The 15,261-nt window shown below is 45.4% G+C and overlaps 1 protein-coding gene across 8 annotated transcripts in view; it reads right to left on the reverse strand.

The window, feature by feature from the left end:
• Positions 1-14,954, reverse strand: part of FAM13B (family with sequence similarity 13 member B) — a 67,733-nt gene extending 52,779 nt beyond the window's left edge. For 7 of the 8 annotated variants that reach the window (XM_079771231.1, XM_079771229.1, XM_079771227.1 and 4 more), the window contains exon 1: positions 14,664-14,954. The gene's annotated coding sequence lies outside the window, so the exon portion shown is untranslated. Of the gene's footprint in view, positions 1-14,082; positions 14,555-14,663 lie in introns of those variants that run through there. The other variant, XM_079771225.1, reaches the window with a different exon arrangement.
• Positions 14,955-15,261: the final 307 nt, after the last annotated feature.

Here is a 15,261-nt window from a genome sequence, read left to right on the forward strand (position 1 = left end):
CAGGGGGCAGCTCCTGCACTGAGCGTCTGCCCTCTGGTGGTCAGTGCACATCATAGCGACTGGTCGTTCCACCTTTAGGGTCAATTTGCATATTACCCTTTTATTATATATATATATATATTTTTTTTTGACTTCAGAAAGGAAAGGAGAAGGAAAGATAGAAACATCAATGGAGAAGAATCATAAACTGGCTGCCTCCTCCTACACACCCCACACTGGGGATCAAGCCTGAAACCCGGGCATATGCCCCAACTGGGGATCAAACCGTGACTTCATGGTTCATAGGTCGACGCTCAACCACTGAGCAACACCAGCTGGGCTCACAACTAATCTTTAGTAGATGATTACTTCCAAAACACCCTGAAATGCCTGCTAAAACATGTAGTCTATTCCTCTGAGAAAACAACTTCGAAGTTACAATCATCCCTCCCTCAATACCTACAAGGAATTTGTTATTCCTCCTCAGATATGAAATCTGAAGATGCTCAAGTTCCGTATATAAAACGAGAGGCCCGGTACACGAAATTCGTGCACAGGTGCGGACCCTAGGCCTGGCTGGCGATCAAAGCGCGAGTGTCTGGCGTGGAAGGGCAGGTCCCAGTTGACCTCTGGGCCCTGGGCAGCACCTGGGCCACTGAACCCCGCACGCCCCCCTCTGCCTGAGTCACAGCGCCCGAGTCCCCACGCAGAGATGCGGTGAGCGCTACCAGATGCCGCAGGCCAGGGCGCAACGTGGGCCTCTGGGCCTCCCGGTGGTGCTGCACAGAAGCCGGAGGGCAGCACACTCTCTCCCAGCCAGCCTCGGACTCTGGTTCCTGTGCGAACCCATGGGGAGCACAACCGGCCCCTGCGGTCCCAGTGACTGCGGCCCGGGTCACCCGGAAGAGGCCACGTAGGTGCGGGGCAGGCTCCTCACGGGTGCCCAGCACCTGAGCGTGGGGCTTCCTGGAGCATGAGCCCTGGCGTTCCTGGGGAGGGTAGCAGGGGAAGTGAGAGCGAGCTCGGCCGACACCCCGCATTTTCACTGCACCTCCAGCCCTGTCACCCCCGCCCCCAGGTAGCCAGCAAGGCCCCTCCCACCCTCCACCCCGGCCCAGGCTCCGCGGGAGGTTGGTCACCGCCACCCACCCCCAGTTCCCCGTCCCAGCCTGGGGCCCGGTCCCAATCAGCAATCAGGGCCTGCCGGCCACTGGTCACCTTCTGCAGGGCAATCAGTCAGGGCTGGGGCCCCTGCCCGGCTCCCTCAGCACCTGGGAGCCAGGCGGTGGCCCCGCCCCCCACCCCTGCCACTGGTCACTGTCTGCAGGGCAATCAGTGGGGCAGTAGGGCCCCCACTCGCACCCGCCTTGGCCTGGTACCACCCACTCACCTGCTCCACCATCCTGCTGCAGTCCCGCTCTCATAGGGGCCCACTGGGGCCAGCAGCGCCTCCACTGCCACCCGCTGCCAGCGCCACATGCCGACGCCCACCATGTTCCACGCCACCCCCTGGTGGTCAGCGCATGTCATAGCAATCGGTCGAACTCCCGGTCAAACAACTTCACATTAGGCTTTTAATATATAGGCTAATAATACAGTATTTGCATTTAACCTATGTACATCGTCCCTAATACTTATATACATCTCTAGCATATAATACGTAATATAATGTAAATACTATGTATATAGTATATTATACTAGAAGCCCAGCGCACGAAATCGTGCACACGTAGGGTCCCTAAGCCTAGCCTGTGATCAGGGCCATCTTCTGCCCACTTGCCAGTCCCCAGTCCCACCCCGCTGCCACCCCCCAGTTCGCCATGGTTCCCGATCGCAGCATGGCTCCGGTTCCCCAGAGCCTGCGGGCCGGGGGGAGAGACCAAGAGGTCAGCCATTCCGCCCACTCGCCAGTCCTGCCCTGCCGCCACTCACCTCGGTTCGCCGTGGTTCCCCGTTCGCCAAGCTGCGATCGCAGCCTGCGGGCCGGAGGGGAGGGACCGAGAGGTGGTCAATGTACCTCATGGCGACTGGTCGCATGGTCGTTACGCTTATGGTCGCTGGCCTTTTATTATATAGGATTGTTTAGGGAATAATGACAAGGAAAAAAGCCTGTACATATTCAGTACCAACCATGATAGGCCTAACTATATATAGTAGTACATGGCAGCAACAAAAAAGCTTTTTTTCTCCTAAATACTTTCCATCCACATCTGGGTTGAATGCATGAATGAGGGACCCACAGATACAGAGGGTCAATTATATTTAAGATCCTTTAAAGAAGTTAACTTCAGGGACAAGATGTTTAATGAACTTAAAATTCAGGTTGATACCATCATGACATAAAGAAAAAGGGGATTTGCTTGATGTACAATAAATGAAGACTCATTGGAAGAGTCTGTCAGAAGCAAATTATATATAATCACTAAAATGGCTACTCATTTAGTGTCCTTAGTGAAATCAGGAACCAGTTATCTCATCCTGTGTTCTCTACTACTCCCAGCCTCTAACTAAACAATCTGAAAAGCATCTTTCCTAAGGTGACACTGGGTAGGAATCTATGAATTCATCAGTACAAAGATCCTTACTACTAGAAAAACAAAGGCAGAAATTTTTCAGCTATTGAGTTTTTCTCCTGAAGAGCATTGACAATGACGATGAAAACAGCAGCAGCTAATATTAAATGAGCAGTTTCTGTTTGCCACACAGTTCATGCACTTTACATGTATTAATCAGGTATTATTCTTTTAACCCTTATTTTAATGAGACATTGCATAGAGATTTACCAATTTATCCACAGTAATCCCAACTGTTAAGGGTCAGAGGCAGAATTTGAACCCAGACAGTTTGAACTGGGTTCAAATTCTGGCTCTTAAAGTCCTTGTTCTTAATCACTATACAATTTAAAGTACCATAGAATCTCACATTTTATCACTCAAACTGGCCACAAAATCTTACATACATTTTAGGAGGTCACTTATTCCTAGCTTGCTGAAAGGTTATTTAATGAGTGCCATTAGTGGCAAGCCCTACTAGTCAATGATTATTCACTTGAGACCTTTATGTAGAGCACACTATTGAGGGCATTCAGACTCCAGTGGCCCAAAATATTTCTTCAGACTGCAAAATAGTTTTTGACATTACTTAGTCCTGCTCAACTCCCCTTTACAGAACTTGAATCATGTAAATATTCCTTCCACATCTGTAGTGAATTGAATAGTGCCCCCTAAAATCTCATGTCTACCTGGAACCTCAAATGTGACTATTTGGAAATAGGATCTTTATATACGTAATTATCTCAAAAATGAAATCATCCTAGTTTTGGGGTGAATCCTATATCCAATGACTGGTATCCTTATGACAAGACACACACAGTGGGTAAGAAGGCCACATGAAGATGGAGGAAGAAAATTAAGTTATGGAGAAACCAAGATGACGGCATAGGTAAACACCTGAACTTGCTGTCTTGCACAACCACTTCAAAACTACAACTAAAAGACAAAACGGACATCATCCAGAACCACAGGAAGGCTGGCTGAGTGGAAATTCTACAATTAGAAGGAAAGAGAAAAGCACACTGAGACTCAGAGGAGGTACAGAAGTAAAGTGCAGAGGTGCGGAGGCGCACACGGAAAGGGCTGGCAACTGAGTACGCAGTTGTCTTTCTCAATCAGGAGGGAGACACAAGCTCCTGACTACTCTGAACTCCAGTTCCGGGCGAGACTCTGGGGACCGAGACTCATATGGGGGGAAACTGGACTGTCTGGCATCGGGCAGAACTCAAGGGCAGCTTTCTCTCAGAGGTGTTTGCTGCGATTATCGAGGGACACTGAGACCCGGGGGACTCTTAGGGCAGGGCTGAGGATCAGCCATTGATGTTTGCTCCGCCCTGTGCATTCCCTGAGACCCCGCCCCACCCAAGCTGTGCACAGAGGCTTTTCCATATGAATGGCTTGGCCCTTTGCAACCTAAAATAACCTAACAAACTGCAGCTGGGTCAGAGAGACCCAGAACATCCAAAAGAAGGCCCAAGGCCCCACACGCAGCTTGCATTGCTTCACAGCTGGGCCTCATCTGGGCACCTCCAAACCCCAAAACAAGAAGAGGAATCTACAGTTCTCTCCATAGCTCCTGCTTGGTGGCCTCAGGCAGAGGCTAAATTAGCACCTCCTTAGAGATCCAAGAGCCAGTGTACCCAATGGTGAGAGTGGGACCATCGAGATTACAACTCCTCAGATCCATAAGGGACACACTCAGGGGGCAGAGTCAGTGAGCACCAAAGCCCCACTGAAGCAAGTCTTGCCCCATAAGGGTGTCTCCAGCACAGAAGTTCTCCCATCATAGACATAGCTGATTCTCACAGCCAACTGGTCTGGAGGTCAATTCCTCCCAGTGATACCAACAACAATCAAGGCTTAACTACAACAAGACTGTGCACACAGCCCACAAAGGGGTGCACCAAGAGAGTCCACCTCAGGTAACTGGGAAGGCTAAGCCACTCGGCCCTATAGGACACCTAGCACACAAAGCCACTCTATCAACTCAGGGAAGCAGCCAAAATGCAGGGAAAAAGAAACAGGTCACAAATGACAGAAATGGAGAAAAGCAAACGACTGGATATAGAGTTCAAAACCACAGTTATAAGGTTTTTCAAGAATTTCATGGAAAAGGCCGATAAATTTAATGAGACCCTCGAGGATATGAAAAAGGACCAACTAGAAATTAAGCATACACTGACTGAAATAAAAAGTAATATACAGAGATCCAACAGCAGACTAGAGGATCACAAGAATCAAGTCAAAGATTTAAAATCGAAGAAGTAAAAAACACCCAACTGGAAACCAAAATGAAAAAAGAATCCAAAAATATGAAGATAGTGAAAGGAGCCTCTGGGACAACTTCAAGCGTACCAACGAGAGAGAGAGCAAGATACTGAAAACCTATTTGAAGAAATAATGACAGAAAATTTCCCCCACCTGGTGAAAGAAATAGACTTACAAGTCCAGGAAGCGCACAGAACCCCAAATGAAAGGAATCCAAAGAGTGAATCTAAAGGAATTCAACAAGTGAATCTAAAAATCAAGTGAATAAAAAAATCTGATGAACAGAATAAACTGGTGAATATAACAGAATCAGGGGCTTAGAAAGGGAGTGGACTGACAATTCTCGGGGGGAAAGGGGTGTGGGAGGTGAGGAAGAGACTGGACAAAAATCGTACACCTATGGATGAGGTCAATGGGGGGTGGGGGGGGTAAGGGCAGAGGGTGGGGTGAGAACCGGGTGGAGGGGAGCCATGGTGGAAAAAAGAGGAACAATTGTAATAATCTGAACAATAAAGATTTATTAAATTTAAAAATTTTTAAAAATTAAAAAAGAAATAATTACAGAAAACTTCCCCTACCTGGTGAAAGAAATAGACTTACAAGCCAAGGAAGCACACAGAACCCCAAACAAGAGGAATCCAAAAAGGACCACACCAAGACACATCATAATTAAAATGCCAAGGGCAAAAGACAAAGAGAGAATCTTAAAAGCAACAAGAGAAAAACAGTTAGTTACATACAAGGGAGCACCCATACGATTGTCAGCTGATTTCTCAACAGAAACTATGCAGGCCAGAAGGGAGTGGCAATAAATACTCAAAGTGATGAATAGCAGGAACCTACAACCAAGATTACTCTACCCAGCAAAGCTATCATTCAAAATTGAAGGTCAGATAAAGAGCTTCACAGATAAGAAAAAGCTAAAGGAGTTCATCACTGCCAAACCAGTATTATATGAAATGCTGAAAGGTATTCTTTAAGAAGAGGAAGAAGAAGAAAAAGGTAAAGGTAAAAATTATGAACAACAAATACATATCTATCAACAACTGAATCTAAAAATCAAGTGAATAAAAAATCTGATGAACAGAATAAACTGTTGAATATAATAGAATCAGGGGTTTAGAAAGGGAGTGAACTGACAATTTTCGGGGGGAAAAGGGTGTGGAGGGTGCGGGAAGAGACTGGACAAAAATCCTACACCTATGGATAAGGACGGGGGTGGGGGGAGGTAAGGGTAGAGGGTGGGGTGGGAACCGGGTGGAGGGGAGCTATGGGGGGGAAAAAGAGGAACAACTGTAATAATCGGAACAATAAAGATTTTTTTTTAAAAAAAGAACATTAAGTTATGCTGTCACAAGACAAGAAACAACGTCAAGATCCACCAGAAGCTGGAAGAGGCAAGGAAGTCTGCACCAGAGCTTCAGAAGGAGTATGGTCCTGCCCACACTTTAACTTTAGATTTCTGGCTGGCCTCCTGATCTATGAGAGAAAAATTTCTATTTTAGAGTCACCACATTTGTAGTCACTTGTCATTGTAGTCCTAGAAAACTAATGGAACATCTAAACTACAATTTCCAATTCTCAAAGAATAAAATGTGGTTCCATACTTGATCAGGGGACAATAAGCAAACAGCAAATGCATAAATAGGTGGAATAACAAATCATTGTCTCTGTCTCTCTTTTGCACTCCATTCAGATCCATTTATATATAGACACTAGAGGCCCAGTGCACAAAATTCATGCACGGTGGAGGGGTCCCCTCAGCCCAGCCTGCAACCTCTCCAATCCGGGATCCCTCTCACCATCTTGGACTGATGGCTCCTAATCGCTCACTTACCTGCCTGCCTGGTCGCCCCAACTGCACCCCCCCCCCACTGGCCTGTTGCCCCTAACTGCCCCCCCTGCCAGCCTGGTCACCCCTCACGGCCCCCTGCTGGCCTGGTCACCCCACGCAGCTGCTGTTCAGTCATTTGGCCACCCCTCACGGCCCCCCCGCCGGCCTGGTTGCCCCACACAGCCTGCTTGTTCAGTCGTTTGGTCGTCCCTCACTAACTCCCGTGCTGGCCTGGCCGTAGGCAGCCATCTTGTGAGGGTGTGATGGTCAATCTGCATATTGACTCTTTATTATATGTGTGAAAGCAACACACCATTCTTATTAGCATAGAATCTAAGTTTTAAATACCTAATAAAACTAGTGAGGGTTTTTTTAAAAAGGGTAGAACACCAACATCAATACTAAAAATAAGAGCAGATAGCATTAAGCTCTTACAATATGCCAGGAACTATTTTAAGGGTTTTAAATATATATCAACTCATTTAATCCTTACAACAATCCTATGGAAATAGATACTCCCATTATATCCATTTCACTAATGAGAAAACTAAAAAGCATTGAGAACTTACGGACTGATGGAAATGTTCTATGTCACGATTGTTGTAGTGGTGGTTACAATGCTTAATATACTTGTCAAAGCTTATTGAACTGAACATTTTAAATTGGTCAATGCTATTGTATTTAAATTATCCTATTTAATAAAAGAGTAATATACAGATTGATCATCACTGCAACACACAATATAGCTGCCCCCATGTGGTCAAAGATCCTGCCCCCATGTGGACACAAGATGGCCACCACAAGATGGCCAGCAGGGGAGGGCAGTTGGGAGGCACCCGGCCTGCAAGGGAGGGCAGTTGTGAGGGACCAGGCCTGCAAGGGAGGGCAGTTGAGAGGGACCAGGCTTGCAAGGGAGGGCAGTTGGAGGTGATCAACCCTGCAGGAGAGGGCAGTTAGGGGTGACCAGGCTGGCAGAGGAGGGAAGTTGGGGGCAAACAGGCTGGCAGGGGAGCAGTAAAGCATCAACTAGGCTGGCAGCGGAGTGGTTAGGGGGTGATCAGGCTGGCAGGCAGAAGCGGTTAGGGGCAATCAGGAAGGCAGGCAGGCAAGCAGTTGGGAGCCAGCAGTCCTGGATTGTGAGAGGGATGTCCGACTGCCCGTTTAGGCCCGATCCCACCAGGATTGGGCCTAAACGGGCAGTCGGACATCCCTCCAGGAGTCCCAGATTGGAGAGGGTACAGGCTGGGCTGAGGGACAACCCCCCGCCGTGCACGAATTTCGTGCACCGGGCTTCTAGTACTTCAATAAAGATGAAAAAATAAAGAGAAAAATATCACACAGCCCAGCAGGCATAGATGGCTCAGTGGTTGAGCATCACTATGAACCAGGAGGTCATAGTTCAATTCCTGGTCAGGGCACATGCCCGGGTTGTGGGCTCAATCACCAGTGTGGGGCGTGCAGGAGGCAGCCAATCAATGATTCTCTCTCATCACTGATGTTTCTCTCTCTCTCTCCCTTTCCCTTCCTCTCTGAAATTTAAAACTAGAAAATAAAAAAATAATATTTTTCCACCTCAAAAGAAAAATAAAAGATTTATTTTAACCATATTTCAAGAACCAATCCTGGCCCTAGCTGGTTTGGCTCAGTGGATAGAGTGTTGACCTGCAGACTGAAGGGTCCCAGGTTCGATTCCAGTCAAAAGTACATGGCCAGGTGGCAGGCTCGTGCAGAAGGCAGCCAATCAGTAATTCTCTCTTATCATTGATGTTTCTATCTCTCTCTTCCTCTCTGAAATCAACGAAAATATATATTTTTTTAAAAAGAACCAATCCCATTTGCCCCTTTTGTGCTATCTAGCATATCCAGAAATTACAATATAATTTTCTATACAGCATACCTAAGAAATACAGAATAAAATTAAACTGAAAACATTAATTACAGACATCAGTTTAAAGTCTTTTCAAAGTAAATAATTTAACAAAACACTATAACAGTAATAAGATTAGGTCTGTAACATAATAATAAAAGTTTATCATTTTACACATAAAGCAACCTATAGCAAGAGCAGTCAGTATCTGCCGCCCTAACCTATTTGGCTCAGTGGATAGAGCGTCGGCCTGCGGACTCAAGGGTCCCAGGTTCAATTCCAGTCAAGGGCATGTACCCTGGTTGCAGGCACATCCCCAGTAGGGGGTGTGCAGGAGGCAGCTGATCAATGTTTCTCTCTCATCGATGTTTCTAACTCTCTATCCCTCTCCCTTCCTCTCTGTAAAAAAAATCAATAAAATATATATTTTTAAAACGATGGAATAGTTTGGTCTCGCTCAATGTAGCCATTTATTCACTTAAACATCCATTAAATTTTTTTTAAAAAAAAGAACAGTATCTGCCAAGATAAATGATCATTTTCATGTGAAAAAGTTCTACCTTCAAACTCAATAGAAATAAACAAGTCGCTTTTGTCCAAAATGCTTTTGACAAAATAGGATACAATTTACATAGAGAAGTTTAAAAGAGCTACCTCAAAATTGCTAAAGATGACCCCGCCCCCCCCCAAAAAAAAAAACCAAAAAACACCTCTTATCACTAATATACAGAGAGAAGAGCCAAGAGAGAGCTAGGTCTCAAAAATGGTAAGCTGTGGGAACAGAGATTTAAGTTTGTAGACAAGTGCTGTGTCTAACTATAAATCAGTGAACCAAAGCTTAAGGAAAATAAATGTACCCCTGCTCCATACATTCAGCTTTTCATTGGTACCCTCTGAACAAAGCACCAAAGCAAATGAAAAGGCACCTCTTTCATTCTAACTGAACAAGGATGGTACTTTAAAAGTTGCCAATATGCTAAATCAGTGGTTCCTTCCTGGCCTGAGAAACTGTCAAGGCATTAATTTGTCTGAGATCCTTAACAGTACACCAAGCAAACAGAAAGGTTGAACACATGTCTCAACAGCAAATAAACTGATCTGTCAAGTGTTCATAGATGCTATTTGATCAGGAAAACACAAGTCATTTAAATTATTATTAGACTCATATTGACTTTGCTCTTAAGTAATTTATCAAAGTATAAGTAAGAATTCATTAGTAGAAAGTTTTTAAATTAAAGAGAGCTCTAACACTCAAAAGTTTAGGAATGCCTTTGCCTAAAAAGAAAAAAGAAAGTATAAAGGATTTCTTGCAAATCCTATGCCTGAGGATTTGTTCACTTCAACATACTATTTTTTAATATATTTTTATTGATTTCAGAGAGGAAGAGGGAGAGAGAGATGGAAACATCAATGATGAGAGAGAATCACTGATCGACTGCCTCCTGCACACCCCCAACTGGGGATCGAGCCCCAACCCGGGCGGGCATGTGCCCCCAACCGAAATCGAACCTAGGACACACTATCCACTGAGCCAAACCAGCTGGGGCTCAACATACTATGTGAGGGAACAATACCCCATGGTGATTCCATGAAACTACAATGAACAATGGAATCAAGCATATTTTGTAGGACTATACTTGCCAAATTGTGGTACTAGATTCAGCACATATTTTTCAACTCACTAAATGTAAAAATTTCACCTAGAGACAGCTTACTATTATTCCTCTCTTATTCAAAGTATTCAGGCAAAAACTGGTTGCCCCTAGAGATAATCTATTGGTAAACAGATTGCCTAATTGTGACAAATATTTTATAATCTATAACCAAGTTATTGAAATTAAGACAAAAGTAATAAAGCCAGAGGGAAATAAAATTCCCTGTGACAAGTCCCCTAATCTATTCTCACCAATCTCCTCAATACTAAAACCTAATCTGAATTCCCCTGCACAAAATTCCTAATTTTTTTCCTACTGCCTAGAGGCCAAGACAATATTTTTTTAATCAGGAAAAAAATTATGAGCACAGTCCTCATATATGTATGTATATTTCTAAAGTAGAGGAGTGAACACTGTACTAGCATATTATGCAGATCATAAATATACACAAAAATATTTTACATTAAAGACAGAAACATAAATTTCAATTCTCTCTCTCTCTCTCTCTCTCTCTCTCTCTCTCTCTCTCCTCCCCCACCCCTCTCACACACACACACATACACACACACACATACACACACACTCAATAGGTCATCTGCCTATCCAAAGTGCCAGTACCTCACTTTTGACACCAGCGACCCAGAGCACTGGTTCTCCAACTTCATCTGGGAGTGGGGAGGGTTTTATTCAAAGTAAGTTTACAGTTGTGAATACAGTAAACAGTTTATTCTTGGATTATTATTTATTAACTGTTGTATTATTCTCTTTACGAGCAACTATAACCCTACTTTTGTCCCACCCTGTATAGAATGCAAAGCCACAAGCCAATGCAGCATTCAGGTGACTGTAATACATACAAAATTTTAAGAACCTCTGGCAAACAGGATAAACTCTAAACTCCATTGCATGGTCTATAAGTATGTCATCTACCAGTAAAATCTCCTTTCCTGCTATTCCTCCACCTGACTTGACTCTTCAGCAATAAATACTTAACTAGTTGAAGCTCACACAGGTTTTGCACATACTGTTTTCTGTGCTTGGAGCCCTAACTCAACACCACGACCAACCCCATCTTGTTCAACAAACTTACACTGATCTTCAAAAGTCTCAACTCCAGGTCTCACCGATTTGGCTCAGTGGCTAGAGCCTCAGCCTGAGGACTGAAGGGTCCCAGGTTCGATTCTGGTCAAGGGCACATGTGTGGGTTGTGGGTTCTACCCCCAGTGTGGGGCGTGCAGGAGGCAGCCCATCGATGATTCTCTCACAACACTGATGTTCCTATCTCTCCTGCCTATCCCTTCCTCTCTGAAATCAATAAAAATATATTTTAAAAACTAAATTAATTTTTTTTTTAATTCTCAACTCCAACTTCCTGTCAAACCTTCCCTTACTTCCTGGGACAGACAGTTCTTTGATCCTAATGTACCTCTCACCTTTTTAGCAATTACCTCACACAATAGAAGACAGGAACCATGTCATTTCACATTTGTATCACCAAAGGCCTCACACAATGCCTAACACATAATTTAACTTTTTTTAATATATGCTGAATAAAGACATAAGTGAGAAGCAAACAATGTTGGCTATTCAACGTTAAAAGCTGCCATATCTACTTCCAGCAATAACCAAAGATAATCAAATCAAGAAGGGAAAGCAACCATCATTTATAGAATATCTGTAAGCATCATTTTACACGTTATTTCTCATACCAAGAATAATGCTGTGTGAAGAGCTTAAGGGGGGAAAAAGGAGTGCCTATGTAATACTTTCAACAATGAAGATTAAAAGGACAAGTAAACAGGTAAAAAAAAAAAGAAAAAGAATGCTGCAAAGCAGGCACTAGTCCCCTTTTACATGTATTGTGAGCCTCAAATCACTTGGCTAAACTTCAAAATTTGAAATGGTTATGCTAGAAATGTGCCACTGGATCTAACTGCAAATCTTTCTAATGAAAGTCTTAAAAAACCAGAATATTAATATAAGCACCATTACAGGGCAAAGTATTTACTCACATTTACTTAGAAACCAGCCACAATTCTGATTCAAAAAGCCAAGGAGACCATGTGGTACCTGAAGTTAGCCTCCAAAATTAGATAAAAGAAACTTCCCCAAAGGATGACCTCCTGAGATATCTGTCAGATCTAGAGTTCTACATGGTTCACATATCAGTACATTAAAAAATAAAATAAAAAACAGGAAAAAGTTTAATCTTACTTATGCAAGTATAAAGAAAGGTGACACTTTAAATGCTTGTCTCCTGATTAAGGGGCAAACCTATAATGTTCTATGGCTAGATGGCCCCCAAAAGATTCCTTTTCTCCACTTAATGTCACTGGCCTGCTAATTTAGCATTATTTTCTATTAAGTCAAAGTGAATATCTGCTAAATTAGCTCTTCCCACTAGGTATTAGCACAATGATGGATCCTTTAAAGTACACGATTTTATATGCATAATAGAGAACACATTCTTGTCAGTTATGTGTGTGCATAATCTTACTTTTTACAAATGTACTCTTCAAGATTCCTCTATTCTAGTAACCTTTCACCTCTTCTCCATTGAAAGCATGCACACCAAGGGCCCGCTTAGCCCAATGAGTAATGTCTTAAGAAGACCAGTTTATCATTTCTTATAGCTCACTAATACAAAACTACAACGAACTTCATTTTTTGTATAAGGGATATTAAGGGTAATTGAACAACTTGTTCTAGCCAAATGAATCCCTTGAAATCAGAACATTTCTCTTTTTGCACAGACGTATAAAACCTGCTCTGGGGAAAAGGAAGGAAGCTGGAACATGAACAAAAAAAATACTAATTATACTTATTTGTATATCTGTCTTCTCCACTACATTGTGAACTTTGAGTGCAAAAAAAGTATAGCTATAGCAATTTATACTATTTCCCCAATACTAAAGTTAGTGTACAATAAAGAGGGAAGCCATACAGACTAAGATTATTCATAAATGATCAAAGTAGTCATTTTATTGGAGAAAAACATTTCCGCCATTTTCTGTCCTAAAACAATGGCATTCTAATAAAAAAAAAAATTTACTTCACCCAATGAAGAATTTTATGACACTGTGATATGCCTTCCTACATCTTCCCAAGGACTGAAACTGTCACAGATCCCTAATTGGTGACACAATTAAATTGGAGAAAATACCCCGTTTGGGGGGGGGGGGGGTATTCATTTTATTTTATTTGAGAGAGAGAGGGAGAGAGAGACATCGATTTGTTGTTCCACTTATTTACACATTCACTAATCGATTCTTGTATGTGCCCAGACCAGGATTCAACCTGCAAGGGGATCCAACTGCAACCTTGGGAGTATCAGGACCTGGCTCTAACCAACTCAACTGCCCAGCCAGGGCTCTGTCCCAGTTTTAAAAGCAGCACAGATTAAGGAAGTAAGAAGGGGCTCCAATGGATATACAAATGATGACCAGTTCATTCAATTCCATTCAACAATTACTTACTAAATGCATAGACCTGTGAGGAACCGGGCCAACAAGCACAGCAAGATAACAAAAAGGAAAGTTGACGACAAAAGTAGCCTCAAACTAACCCAAAAAGTCACTTAATTCAAAACTATCCTTAAATGTCTGCCTTTTTAAAACTAAGTGCATCCCAGTTATTTAATGTTCACGGTCAGCAATACTGTGGTTCCGGTTGCCATTTTTACATTATCAGAACTTGAAAGTAAAATAAATGCCCAACACTTGGAGACTTTTTTTTCCAATTATTAGACGGCATAATGGGGAACCGAATGCAATTCTGCAACTTTCTAAAAGTCAACTTTATTTTTAATTGACGACAAACAAAAAAAGTTCACAAATTCCCACTGGGCAGGTGTGCCAACCGATTCAATGTTCTATATAGCCTTATCTGGGAACCCAGGCCCCCTCTGAAACGTAACGCAGTACCTACCCTCCGGCCTGACCGGTGCACCGTGCCTGCTAGACAGACAAGTCACGGAGCACCAACAGCCTAATTCCGGCTCTCTTCGCCGAGCGGCTGAAGGAAGTCAGCACTCACTCATCTCACGTGATCTTTAAAAGGGGCGCAGTTGAGCCGGCGATGAACCACACTCTCTTTTCTGCACCAACTTCACGGCCCAGCATAAAGGAAGCGGGCAGGGAGACGGCGCAGGGCCGGTGTGGCCGGGAAGCCAGCAAACAAACGTGGGCTGCGGTGCCCGCTTCTCTGTCGGAGGAGCGAGGGGAGAAGGCACCCCGCTCCCGCGCCCTGCAGCGGCCGAAAACCGAAGGCTGCCCCCCACACACCCACAGCCAGGGGCACGGCTTCCTCCGCTTTCCCTCGAGGAGAAAGGGGGCCCTCCCTACGAAATGCCCCACCTGCAGGTACTGCCCAGGCGCTCCAGCACCCCGGACGCGCACCGCCCTTGAGCCCGCGCGGGTGGGACTAGCGCTGGTGGGCGGCGGGGGGGGGGGGGGGGGAGCCGCGGCGACCGGCGCATGCGCAGACAGGGTACCCGCCCGTTCGCTCACCGTTGGAACCGCGACGCCCCGTTCCCCGGCCGCGGCCGCTTCTCCAGGACCCGCGGGGACGGGAGGAGGACGAGAACTGAGGCCTCGAGCGAGTCCGCGGCCGGCGAGCCTCTTCCGAAGACGGCCGCTGTCGAGGGTCTAAAGCGGCGGCTGAGGCACCGGGCCAGCCCGATAAGCGACCCCCGGATGTCCCCGGCGGTGGCGGCGGCGGAGACGCGGGAGAAGGGGCGGGAGCGGCGACGGAGGCGGCAGCTGAGGCGCAGAGCCGCCCTAACGGCAAGCGGGAGGAGAGCGGAGGGCGGAGGGCGGGCAGGGGCCGGGCCGGACGTGACGTGCGGGGGCGGGGCGGGGCGGCCCGCGGGCGGGGCGGGAGGGGCGGGAGGGGGTGGCGAGCGCGCCGCGGGGGCGGGGAGACCCCCAGCCTCCAGCCGCAGGCTTGCAGTCTGCGGGCTTTGGAAACGCGTTGCTTCTCCCGAATTCAGGCCCTGGATTAGGGTGCGAGAAGCTGGGCGCGGGCCTGAGGGAGGTGTCTGGGGCGGGGCTGTAGGAAGGAAAAGGACCGGTCGTCCGGAAGACCGAGGTCGCGCCTGGTTTCTGC

The sequence above is a fragment of the Cnephaeus nilssonii genome (genome assembly GCF_951640355.1).
Source record: "Cnephaeus nilssonii genome assembly, chromosome: 5".
NCBI classification, from domain to species: domain Eukaryota; kingdom Metazoa; phylum Chordata; class Mammalia; order Chiroptera; family Vespertilionidae; genus Cnephaeus; species Cnephaeus nilssonii.